This window comes from Miscanthus floridulus, chromosome 19, assembly GCF_019320115.1.
Source record: "Miscanthus floridulus cultivar M001 chromosome 19, ASM1932011v1, whole genome shotgun sequence".
NCBI classification, from domain to species: domain Eukaryota; kingdom Viridiplantae; phylum Streptophyta; class Magnoliopsida; order Poales; family Poaceae; genus Miscanthus; species Miscanthus floridulus.
In genome coordinates, this window is record NC_089598.1 from 49,866,155 (window position 1) to 49,879,630 (window position 13,476).

Genomic DNA, 13,476 nt, shown 5'->3' on the forward strand with positions numbered 1-13,476 from the left:
TGGGCCATGGTGTGAACCTTCCAAAGCCATCCTATACTCCATCGGCCAGTTTGGTGTTGTGTTTCACGTGGTCGTGATGCACGGGGCATCACCCCTCACATATATAGCACTGCGGTCATGTTCTAAATAGCAGGCTAAGACATTTAGCGATCATGCTTCTCAAATAGCTAATAGTGGGCTAAATCGGGCTATAGTGACTAAAAACAGCTAAATTGTACATAGAAGCAAATAGCTTTCTCCTCTGCAAACAACTATATCTAGAGATAGCGGCAGATAGTGAGATTTAGAACCTTGACTGCGGGCTTGGGGGCCACACCCTACATGACTTAGGGTTGCCGCTGATCACGGCAAAGCTTATCTAGTTGGATATGGACCTGACAGGTGGACTAAAACTAAACATTAACTTAATCTCATGATTAATCTCGTGATTAGCTGATATCACCTCCCAACAACCTACAGTAAGTACTAGCACATACTCTTTCAGTATCTGAGTAAATCATTTCTTAATTAACTAAGTGTGTTTCTACTACCCATGCAGTTTTTTTTAATATATGCAATAATTGATTGCTCTGCCTCTCTTTGAGCATGCAGCTAGGCATGGCAAGCGCTATAGACACACTCTGCGGCCAAGCGTTCGGCGCGCGGCAGTACTATCTCCTGGGCATCTACAAGCAGCGCGCCATGTTCCTTCTCACCCTCGTCAGCCTCCCTCTGGCTGTCGTCTGGTTCTACACCGGCGAGATCCTCCTCCTGTTCGGCCAGGACGCGGACATCGCCGCGGAGGCCGGCACGTACGCCCGGTAGATGATCCCGTTGCTCTTCGCCTACGGCCTGCTGCAGTGCCACGTCCGGTTCCTGCAGACGCAGAACATCGTGCTGCCCGTGATGGCGAGCGCCGGCGCGACGGCCGCGTGCCACCTGGTCGTGTGCTGGGCGCTGGTTTACCCGCTCGGGATGGGCAGCAAGGGCGCGGCGCTGAGCAACGCCGTCTCGTACTGGGTCAATGTGGCGATACTGGCCGTGTACGTGAGGGTTTCCAGCGCGTGCAAGGAGACGTGGACCGGCTTCTCCACGGAGGCCTTCCGTGACGCGCTCAGCTTCTTCAGGCTCGCGATCCCGTCGGCTCTCATGGTCTGGTACGTCGTTCATGTCTTGATGAAGTTTATGAGTGGCTAATAATCGCATTTGCCATGCCACATTGATGAGGTTGCATTGCATTGCAGCTTGGAAATGTGGTCGTTTGAACTCATTGTGCTCCTTTCGGGCCTTCTTCCCAACCCACAATTGGAGACCTCCGTGCTATCGATCAGGTTGCAATTTGAAGTTACTGATTGTTCCAAGCCAAGGTTTATTTATGCGAATTCCTCCACATTGCTGAACATAAATGAAAACAAATGGCATGTTTTATTTACAGCCTCAACACTGCTACCATCGTGTGGATGATCCCCTTTGGGCTTGGCTCTGCTATCAGGTATGTAATAAACTTCTGAACCAAATCAAGCCATGATCATCACCTAATATAAGATCTGCTGCTCATTGCTTGTTTTGGTGCTGCTGACTTGATCTGATCATGGTGCAGCACTCGCGTGTCCAATGAGCTGGGTGCACGGCGGCCTCAAGACGCCCGCCTTGAGGTGCGAGTCGTTGTGTTGTTGGCTGTCTCGGAAGGGCTGGCGGTGGGTCTCATCCTTGTGTGCGTGCGCTACGTCTGGGGGCATGCCTACAGCAACGTCTTGATGAGGGCTCGGACTACGAGGTTGACCGGAGCCGCCACACCCGCCTAAAGAGAAACCCTAATCCGATCCTAAAGCGTGCTGCCAGCGACGGGATGGCCCACCGACTCCGCCATCTCCCCTGCAGGTCACCACCCGGGCCACTGGACCTCGCCACCGAGCCGGAGCTGCCTCGACACCGGCGTCCGCGAGGTCACAGCGCAACCGCGCGCGGCGAATGGAATGTTACCCGGATCTATGGTTACACACACAAAGGTAAACATCGATCCTAACAATGGTACCAGAGCCAGGTTACAAGTGTGTATTCCTAACCCTAACCGGGTAAAAGCAAAGAAAAGGGGCCGGGGGTGGCGGATGTCACTGGAACCCGGTCACCACCGCCACCGCGCGGGGAGAAAGAACAGATCCGCGTTCGGATCAGAGAAGCAGTAAAGAAAGAGGATTAGGATCTCAAGAACCCTAACCCTAGAACGAATCCCCATCACTAATCGGTTCAATCCTAGAAGAAAGAAAGGAAAAACAGAAAAGAAAGGGGAAAAGAACAGGGTCGGCATACGAACCCTAAACCTAACCCTAGACGGATCCTCATCCCTAACCGGTTGAATCCGAGAAGAAACAAAAGAAATCAAAGAAAAGAAAAGAAAGGAATTAAAGAAACCCTAACCCTAATCCCCTCCTTCGGTTCGGTTCGGATAAGAGGAAAGAAAGATCCAAATCGAAAAGAAGGGGGTGGGAAAGGAGAAAGGGAAGGGGACGGATCCACCCTCGCCGGCGTGGGAAAAGAAGAGCCGGGACGTCCCTTCGCCGGCGCGGGAGAAGAAGTGCCGAGCGGGGGCAGTTGCTCGCCGGGCTCGGTCAAGGGGGCGCCGCGGCCAGGCCACTCGACGGCGGCGTGCTCACCCGTCGGGGAGCACGCGCGCCGGCGAGGGGGCCGGCGACGGCGCCGTGGCTCGCTGCTCACTCCCGCTCGGTGTCGTCTCGGTGGCTCCGGCTACGCTGAGGAAGAGAGAAGAGAGAGCGGCGAGCGTGGAGAGAGAAAGGGGGGAGTCAAATGAGGCTAGGGTTTCAGGAGGATGAACGCGTCGCGGTTTTGATGCGCGCGACATCATCGGCCAGCCGTCCGATGAAGATCAACGGCTGGCAGTGGCCAGGCCAAAAGCGGCCCAGGCGGGGCGGTGTTTTCCCGGCCCAGGCCCAGGTTGCGGCCTGGGCACGGAGGCGACGTGCACGCGCGTGGCTGGGCCGTGCCGCTGGGCTGTCCATGTTGGGCTGGGCCACTGCGGAGGCCGCGGGCAGCTGGGCGCGGGGGAGAGCGTGGGAAGCGCTCACGCGGGCGTGGGCCATGGGCCGCCTTGCCATTTTGGGCCGACACAGGAAAAGCAAGAGCCAGTTTCGGTTTTTTCTTTTTCCTAGAAAATTGAAAATACAAATTGGCTCAAAAGAAAAATAGAAAAAGGTATTTTACCTGTGGGTAAAATTCAAGAAATTGATTGAAAGTTTTTTCCGCTGCTAAAGAAAAAAGTATATTCTCCAGTGATTTTGAACCGACATGATATTTAACTGGAGAAAAGAAAAGATTTTCCAGAAAAAGTTTATTCCCTGGAAATTGATTAATGGATTAAAGAAAATAGAAAAAGAAATTTTCCCTGTGGGTAAAATTAAAAGGAAAAGAGAGTTTTCCCACAGCTAAAGAAAAAGTATATTCTCCAGTTATATTGAACCAACATGCTATTTACTTGGAGAAAAAGAAAAGTTTTTCTGCTGCTAAAGAAATTATTGATTCTCCAGTTATTTTGAACCAATGTGGTATTGGAGAAAAAGAGTTTTGATATGATTATGATGTTGTTATTTTCTGACCAACGTTGTTAATAACAATATCATAATTGTAATGATTTATACATTAATTCTACTTCTGCCCAACGGTGATGTAGAATTAGTGCATGAGAACAGTTATAAAAGTTAATGATTTATGCATTAATTCTACTTCTGTCCAACGGTGATGTAGAATTAGTGTATAAGAAAAGTTGATAACAGTTAATGATTTATGCATTAATTCTATTTCTGCCCAACGGTGATGTAGAATTAGTGTGTAAGAACAGTTGTGAAAGTTAAAGATTTATGCATTAATTCTATTTCTGCCCAACGGTGATGTAGAATTAGTGTATAAGAATAATTGTATGTTTTGATTTTGACCAACGTTGGAATCAAGGCATGCAAATGGTGTTAATTTTATGTTAAGAAAAGATTTGACTTGGTTTTCATCTTGTTTAAGGTGGACTGGGTAGTCACCTCACCGTGTTCCACTGAGTTTGTGGCACCGGTGAGGGAGACAAAAGAGAATGATGCCACTTGGGCAACTAAAGAAAGGGATTTTGAATCCCAAAAGATATCCTATGGCTTTTGAGCATAGGAAGTGAGTCACTGCAAACAAGAAATGTTTGGCTGTGATAAAGAACATGATTGAACCTATAATTGTGGGCTCAATCCCAGAATGTGACACGATCACCAAGTACCTCGATAGAATAAAGAGCAGTTCACTGGCTCTTCAAAGATATGCCACTTAGCTGATAAAGCTGGTCACAGAGTGTTACTCTGGAAATGGTGGCATAAGAGAGCTCACGATGCGTTGTCGAAATTATGGCACTATCGTTTAGGCCATATTTCGAGGGGGAGAATAGAAAGACAAGTTAAGAATGATATTCTTCCTCCATTAGAGCTCTCAGATTAAGTTCAATGCAGAGAATGCATAAAAGGAAAGTATGTAAAGAAAAGATGTATTGGATAAATTTAAGATATTAAAGATTAAGATAGTCAGGTCTGACCGTGGGGGAGTACTACGGTCGGCATACCCTAAAAGAATGGCATAGTAGCTCAGTATTCTACACCGAGCGAACCTCAGCAGAATAGAGTATCTAAAAGAATCAATCGTACCCTGATGGATATGGTGGGCAGTATGATATGTTACTCCACCTTACAGTTGAGCCTGTGGATGGAGGCGATAAAACCGCCATTCATATTCTCAATAGAGTATCAAGAAAGTCGGTGCTCAAAACACCGTATGAGTTGTGGACAGAAAGAGTATCCTCACTTAACCACTTGCGTGTGTGTGGGGAGCCCTGCTGAGGCTAAAGTATTTAACCTAAATATTGGGAAGTTATATCCCAAAACAATAAGTTGCCATTTTATTGGCTACACAGAAAAGTCAAAAAGTTTTCGTTTTCTACTGTCCAGAGAGACATATAAAGTTTGTGGAAAACGAGACACGCTGTCTTCTTAGAGGACAAATTGATGAGGGGGAGCATGGTAGCTCGAGAAATTGACCTTGAAGTGAAGCGGGTGTAAGCGCCCACTCCAATGATTTATGAGCCAATTTTCTCACTACCTGCTGTAGCTGCACCGACAGTGCTAGAGACTGTGGTGCCAGCACCTGTTGTTATCCCACCTGTGACAAAAATGAGTGAAAATGAGGAACCTGTTCTTCAGGATCCAATAGAACCAATTGCCACATATGAGGGGGAGCAACAACAGCCTCAAACAGAAGAAGTGCCAAATATGGAGGCCCCTAAAAGGTCTCAAAGAGTTAGAAAATCAGCTATTCCTGCTGATTATGAAGTGTACAACACTAAAGAATTTCAAATGGAGGATTATCAAAGCCTCGTTTGAAGAAGCCATGAGTAGTGATCAGTCATCGAAGTGGCTTAAGGCCATGGAAGATGAAATGAAATCATTGAATGCCAATAAAGTTTGGGACTTGAAAATAATTCCTAAAGGAGCCAAAACAGTAGGCTGTAAATGGGTCTACAAGACAAAACTTGACTCTCAAGGGAATATAGAGAGATATAAAGCCCGACTTGTGGCAAAAGGTTTTGTGCAAAGAGAAGTGATTGATTGCAATGAGACCTTTTCTCCAGTCTCATGTAAGGATTCTCTCAGAATAATAATAGCATTAGTGGCACATTATGATTGAGAATTACATCAGATGGATGTAAACACGGCATTCCTCAACGGAGACTTGGAGGAAAATGTTTACATGGCACAACCGGAAGGTTTTGTCATGGAAAGAAAAGAACGAATGGGATGCCGCCTAAAGAAATCCATTCATGGATTAGAACAAGCTTCAAGACAGTGGTACTTGAAGTTTGATCAGACAATAAAGAATTTTGGGTTTTAAAGAGAATGTAGAGGACAATTGTGTCTATGCAAAGTTTAAGATTGGGAAGTTTATCTTTCTTATCCTGTATGTAAATGATATCTTACTTGCTAGTAGTGATGTCAGTCTACTACAGGAGACAAAGAAGTTTTGTTCTCAAAACTTGATATGAAAGATCTTGTCGAAGCCTCGTTCGTTCTAGGGATCGAGATTCACCGAGATAGAAGAAAATGGTATAATGACTGTCACAAAAGGCATACATGGAAAAGATCTTAAAGAAATTCAGTATGCACAAATATAGTCCCTCACCTGCTCCTGTAGTCAAGGACGACGGATATGGGGATTTTCAATGCCCCAGGAACCAATATGAGCTCAATCGATAAAGTGAAAGTGGTTCCATATGCTTCAGCTGTCGGAAGCTTGCAACACGCTCAAGTATGTACGCGCCCTGACTTGGTATTTGTTACCGGGTTTTACTTGGCAGATTTCAGAGCAATTCTGGAATAGAACACTGAAATTAGTAAAGAAAGTCTTGCATTATTTGCAAGGAACAAAAGGCCTCATGATGACATATAGAAGATCTGATTCACTCCACATGGTGGGATATTCAGATTCTGATTATGCGAGAGTGAATGCATATCCAGACGTGGATTTTCTATCATCTCGCAAAGGAGAGCTATTTCATGGAAAAGCTCAAAGCAAAAGCAAACCGTCACTACATCGTCCATAATGTATGACAGTTTGTAGCGTGATATGAGGCAACGGGCAGGTGAACTAACTAACAAAGTTCATACCCGGTTTGAAGGTGGTTGACGACATCTATAGACCACTTAAAGTAATACTGCGATTATAATCTGGCAGTACAGTATGCTCACAACATAAGTCAAGTGGTGCTGCCAAACACATTGACATAGAGTATTATGTTGTGAAAGATTAAGTCCGGGATCAAGTCATAAGTCTTGAGCATATAAGAACAGAAAGGATGCTCACGGATCCGCTTACAAAAGGCTTACCACCCAACATGTTCAGAGGACATGGTGTTCAGAGAACATGTAGCTAGCTTGGGTTTAAGGGAAAGCCTAAAATATTCCTGGACAAAAGAAGGCCCAAAGATAAGTATCTATTTCAGAACAGAGTAGTGAGTTGTAGCTGTTAAGTCTATCGGTAATGGACCGTGACGATAAGACATGCTCTATGAGCTAATCTGTAATGGAATGAACAAAAGCAAATGATATGAAAGTGAAAGATGGAATGAGATCAAGAGGGAGAATGTTAGTTGATCTCCACCAATAGGCCCAACGGCCTATTGGGCCCTATCTCTGCTCCCTGATCGGGGGAGCCCAACCCTAACTCAGTTAGAGGGCCCCTGTCGCACGGCACACATAAAAGGAATGTGGGGGTGAGGGCTCGGACTACGAGGTTGACCGGAGCCGCCACACCCGCCTAAAGAGAAACCCTAATCCGATCCTAAAGCGTGCTGCCAGCGACGGGATGGCCCACCGACTCTGCCATCTCCCCTGCAGGTCACCACCCGGGCCACTGGACCTCGCCACCGAGCCGGAGCTGCCTCGACACCGGCGTCCGCGAGGTCACAGCGCAACCGCGCACGGCGAATGGAATGTTACCCGGATCTACGGTTACACACACAAAGGTAAACATCGATCCTAACACGAGGAGGTCGTGACGTATGTGGCGAAGATGATGCTCGTCATTGCAGTCTCCAATTTCTTCGATGGGATCCAGTGCGTTCTTTCAGGTTCAGAGTTTGAGCTACTTTCCTTGCATCTTTCAGAAATTCAACTGTTATGGAGTTTCTACCAAATTCGTGCATTCCAAACAGACCACGAAATTGCGTTCGTTCTCTTTTGATGCGATTGTAGGTGTGGCTAGAGTAGGGATGAAAACGGTACGGATATTTTCCGACCGTATTCGAAACCGAATCCGTTTAGAGGAGTTGAGATCTGTCCGTATCCGAGTCCGGATATCCAACATCTGATACCGTATTCGTATCCGAATACTCAAATCGCATATTTATGATGTCGATATCCAATCGTATCCTATTCGACATAGTTGATACTATCCGTATTCGAATCCGAATCCAGATAGAAATATGAAAACAAATGTAATATGGGTGATATCCGTCCGTATCCGATCCGTTTTCGTCGGAAGATCGGTGCCTGCATTAACCTTGGCGCCTACTACATCGTGGGCATCCCGTCTGCGTACCTCTTTGCTTTCGTCCTGCGTGTCGGTGGGACGGTGCGGTTTCCAGCTTCTCCTAAATGAAACTATCCCCAATTTTTTTTTGCGTGACGAATGTTTCTCAGTGTTCCAGTACGTACTTATTGACTGATGTCGTTCGTTTGTCTCACTGACAAACAGGGGCTTTGGTTGGGCATCATATGTGGGCTCATGGTACAGGTCCTTTTGCTCATGATCATCACAGTCTGTACCTACTGGGATAGCGAGGTACATATATTCTGTCTCCCACCATTTATTGACTCTCTGATCAAAGAATTGGTCCTGCAAATTGCACACTTAGATACTACAACCCCACGTTCTTATATTACTACTACTATCTACAATTTAGTATACAACTCTAATGCCTCCAAATGGAAATTTGGCTTCACCTTTTATACCATTATATAAAGGGTGCAGTATATATATCAAATTCATTCACTGTTACATTTTGGTATATTAGCAAAATAAGGGTTACAAAACTTTCTTATTATAAGTTGATTTTCGTTTATGACTGAGAACTTTGTACAGAAAATCTCACTTTGAACCTTTGAATCCATATATAGGCAACGAAGGCTAAGAACAGAGTGTTCAGTTCTTCCTCTCCCGCATCCGAAACCTGAAATTGAAGTGCTATCATATCCACTGGTGGTGAAGCCAACTGCAAACGAACTTGGAAACGCCTATACCACTTACACCAGTACTGCATGATTAGCATTGCCACTTGCAATCTGGATTTTGATACATAAATGCGTCCCTTGATTCATGCAACATATTATAGCAGAAGCAGGGCCGGACATGGAAAGCTGCTCATGCAATAGCGTATAACACATGGATTTAGGAATATTTATCGCAAAAAAATGGATTTAGGAATATATGCCACCATTGTCCTCCAAATGGCCGCATCCTACAAAACGTGGGTAATCCCAAGACCCATATTTTTTTAAGTGGGATGAAAAAGACATGCCATTACTTATGGTCGCTAATCAAGCTTGCCTATCATTTCTACCACCCACGTTATAATCGGTGCCATCTCTTGATTGAAAGGCTGTTAAATGAATGGATGTGACTTCTTATATGATGATGCTGTTACAGACAGGGATATATATATATATATATATATATATATATATATATATATATATATATATATATATATATATATATATATATATATATATATATATATATATAGAGAGAGAGAGAGAGAGAGAGAGAGAGAGAGAGAGAGAGAGAGAGAGAGAGAGAGAGAAGTATAGATGGTGAAGTGGAGGCACTGCACCTTATTCGTGCGTCGTGCCGTGCCCGACATTTTGCCCTAGGCAAGCAAGGCGACCCAATGGGCCTGTGCTAGCCCCGCCACTATAGGAGCCACCGTCACTTCTTGCGTAGCGCTGCTGTTGCCATCACTGCCACGCAAGGGTTGATGTTGTAGTTTGTGCACCGTGTGGCTGTGCTACGCTGCCATCATCGCCGACTTGTAGCCATAGCTAAGAGAGGCCGAGAGCGGCGCCCGTCCACCTAGGCAGTGGAGGGGATGACCAAAGAAGGCCAATGGGTTGGGGTGGACGGAAAGGGGAGTGGGGGAGGGGGAGAGTTAGCGGAGCAGGGTGGATCACCGTATCGGGAGGGGTGTGAGGTGGAACGGAGCAGGTCAAATTGTCGATCAGGAAGGTCTATGGAAGGGTGTGCGGCTGAGCGGAGCAGTATCGGAAAGGAGGAGATGGTGGCGGAAAATTCAATGAAGTGAGGGTGGTGGTTTCTAATTTATATCTAGGATTGAGAACGAATTGGGCCGGTATAGTACCAGCCTATTAGTCATGTCCTGCCTGGACTGGCAATATGAACCAGCTTGCCGGCTTAGTCACAACCTTACGCTAGTGTCCGTGCTGGTGCTAGCACTATAGCCATGCATGTGGTAGTGCCGTGCTTTTTAGGGCTCGTTCGGTATAGCTCAATCAGCTTTCGCTCAAAAAGCAGCTTTGTTAGTAGAGCTGAAACGATTTTGATAAGTCGTTTGGTAAAACAGCTTCTCCTGGTACCAAAAGTATTAAAGCGTCCATAATAATACCCATGTCTTTTTTTTATGTTTCTCAATTTTCGGTATCTCTTTCCTTTCTTTATCCGCTCGCACGATCCTTGCCGCACGCATGCACCATGCCACATCTCCGACCGTCCTATGCGGCCCGCCCCCGTCCCCGTCCCCCTCCCCAGCACAGGCCTCTACTCCCGTCTCGGCGACCCACACCCTCGTCCCCGTACTCGGCGACCCACCCCCACGCCAGCATCCGCCCCCCCCCCCCCCAAGCTGACATTTGCTCCCACCCCAGGATCCACCACTTCGCCAAACTTTGCTTCCACGCCGGCGTCTGCCCCCGTATCGATCGGTAACCCTTTCCAGCGCTGGCACCCGCTTCCTCGCCGGGATCTACCACCGCGCCGAGCTCCGCTCCTGCGCCGACCGCCGTTCCTATGCCGAGCTCCACCACCGCAAAGGGCTCCTCTCCCGCATTGGCTTCCGCCACCGTGCCGGGCTCTGCTCTCGCGCCGGCGTCCGCCTAGAGGGCAACTTCGCCCATGGCAATGCTAGGACCCACCCGCGTCATAAGAAGTCGGATGAAGCTACTTTCTTCAGCTTCACCATCTACCTTTTGCATGTGAGAGCACATATTCCAAAGATTGTGAGGTGAAGCTATTTACTGGCAACCGTTTGATAGAGAAGTGGCAAAACGGCTCTGTGAAGCTGTGCCAAAATCTCTACCAAACCGGCCCTTATGATGGTGACTAGGCCACCCAATAAGCCCGGCCTATTTGGCCATCTACATATACAACATACAGCAGTATAGCTACTGCTGTAGCCTATAGGGTTAGCATCCAGTTAAGATCCAGGAACACTAAGGAGCAAACTTTTCGGTCATTTATGATTTATGTTCTTACTGGTCCTGAAAAGAATCGAGCACTCTCATCAGAAAATAAATACCAGGAAATAGAGAGCAAGTAGGCGAATAGGAAAACTGACGCTTAGCGATTGTTGGATTTATTATGGGCTAGGCCCATTTATATATCTAATAAATCAATAACTCTATGGCTTGTAATTGTGTGTATTATTATTTGTACCGGATTGAAAGTTAAAAGGACGTTGACTCAACTTAAATGATTGGAATGGATCCTTCTAATTTGAGAGGTTGAGAAACGGACAAGGGCGTGCCACACGCGCGCGCGCGCCGCCGCCGCCGGCCGGGCCGGGCTCGGGCCGTGGCGTGGCGTGGCGTGGCGAGGCAGGCAGTGGTGTGTTAATTTTTAGCACCCACACGACCTGACGCTTGATCTCCCTGAGTCTCTTGGTCTTCCCGGCGCATGCCTCCGAGGCATCTCGGCTTCCCTAGCTATTCTTCCAACTCCAGTTAAAAAGAGAGAACACATTCCAGAAACAAGTTCAGTTGTTCGATAGCTTTCCTCATCTCGTAACTCTGCGCGCACGGAGGAGCGAGAGGGCAGGTGCCTCCGAAGCCCTTGTCGTTCGGGACCTTGCACGGGGGATCGGCAATTAGGTTTTTGGGGAGCGTCTACGCAACTGCCCAAGAGTCTTCGTCTTCTTCCCGATCACCAGGGTCTTCATCTTCTTCGTCGAGGATTCTTCTCCTACAGCATGTCGACTTCGGAATCACGGACGGGAGGGTATGATCGTTTCATCCTCTCTCAGTTTGTTCCCTATGTTCAGTTTTACCAGTTTGTTTCTGTCAAATATATGCTCCATATATGTGCTTTATCGTTACAGTCATGTTGCTTCATATGTAGCCTTATGCTTATTGAAAATCTGAGATGTATATCATGCCAGTTTCTCTCTGTTATGATTTATGAATCAAGTTCACATGTTTCTGTTTTTTTATATGTTTCACATGATACATGATCTAGCATGTATTTTCACCATGGAGATAATCGATATCATGATTTCAATGATTAATATTTCTTTACATGTCATCATCATGCTGTTAAATTATGGAATTAAAATAACATGGAAATTACCTATTAATCTAACAATCCAAAAACCTAATTATAGGCATTTTTCTATCAGAGGTTTTGCTGCTGTGTTAAAGCCTGATCCTTTTGATGGTAAAAACTTCTTGGTTTGGAAAACTAAGATGGAATTGTGGCTCACTGCAATGTCATGTTATCACATCTCTGATGGCAAACCTGCTAACTTGCCTCCTGAGGATGAGGCTAAGTTTAAGGCTGATGACAACCTCTTTCGAGGTGCAGTGATTAGCGCACTTGATCCAAAATTCCAGAAAAGCTATATCATCCTTCCTACAGGGAAAGAGCTGTGGGATGCACTTGTGGGAAAGTTTGGAGTTACCGATGCTGGTAGCGAGCTGTATCTCATGGAGCAGCTGTATGACTACAAGATGGTTGAGAACCGATCTGTAGTGGAACAGGCTCATGAGATTCAGGCACTAGCTAAGAAACTTGAGCTCTTTCCATGTGTCTTACCTGACAAGTTTGTGGCTGGCGGTATAATCGCCAAGTTACCATCTTCTTGGAAGGACTTTGCTACCTCACTCAAACATAAGAGACAGGAGTTCAATGTTGAAGAGCTCATTGGTACTCTTGATGTTGAGGAGAGAGCGAGAGCAAAAGACAATGGAAAGAGTATTGAGACCTCTACTGCTAATGTGGTACAGAAGAGAAACTCTGGATTCCGCAAGTATAAAAAGAAGAAAAACCAGAACAAGCAAGAGAACACAACTAAGCATGTTCAAACAGCACAGTTTAAAAAGAAGAACAACAACAAGAGAGATGGAGGCTGCTTTGTTTGTGGCAGTGAACAGCACTGGGCAAGTGAGTGTCCTGAGCGCAAGTTCAAGCAGGAAAAGAAATCAGCAAATGTTGTCACTACTGATACTGGAGAAGGAGCAACTAGGTATGGTAATTCTTTACCATTTGTTCTTTCAGTATGTAATTCACCTGAGTGGTGGATGGATAGTGGTGCAAATATTCATGTGTGTGCTGATGTTTCTCTGTTTTCTTCCTACCAGGTCGAGAGGTCTGGCGCCTTGTTGATGGGAAATGGGTCGCGTGCTCATGTTCTTGGTGTTGGTATGGTCATTCTGAAGTTTACTTCGGGAAAGACGGTGCCATTGAAGAGCGTGCAGCATGTGCCCTCCATCAAGAAGAATCTTGTTAGTGCGTCTATGCTATGTCGAGATGGCTACAAAATTGTTCTAGAGTCGAATAAATGTGTTGTGTAGAAACATGGTTCCTTCGTTGGTAAAGGATATGATTGCGGAGGCTTGTTCCGCTTATCAATGCATGATGTGTGTAATAAAATGGTGAATTGTGTTAATATTTCTGATG

At 46.2% G+C, this 13,476-nt stretch overlaps 1 pseudogene; it reads left to right on the forward strand.

Moving 5' to 3' along the window:
* Positions 1-597: 597 nt before the first annotated feature.
* LOC136528668 (protein DETOXIFICATION 16-like) lies at positions 598-8,907 on the forward strand (annotated as a pseudogene).
* The last annotated feature ends 4,569 nt before the right edge of the window (positions 8,908-13,476 follow it).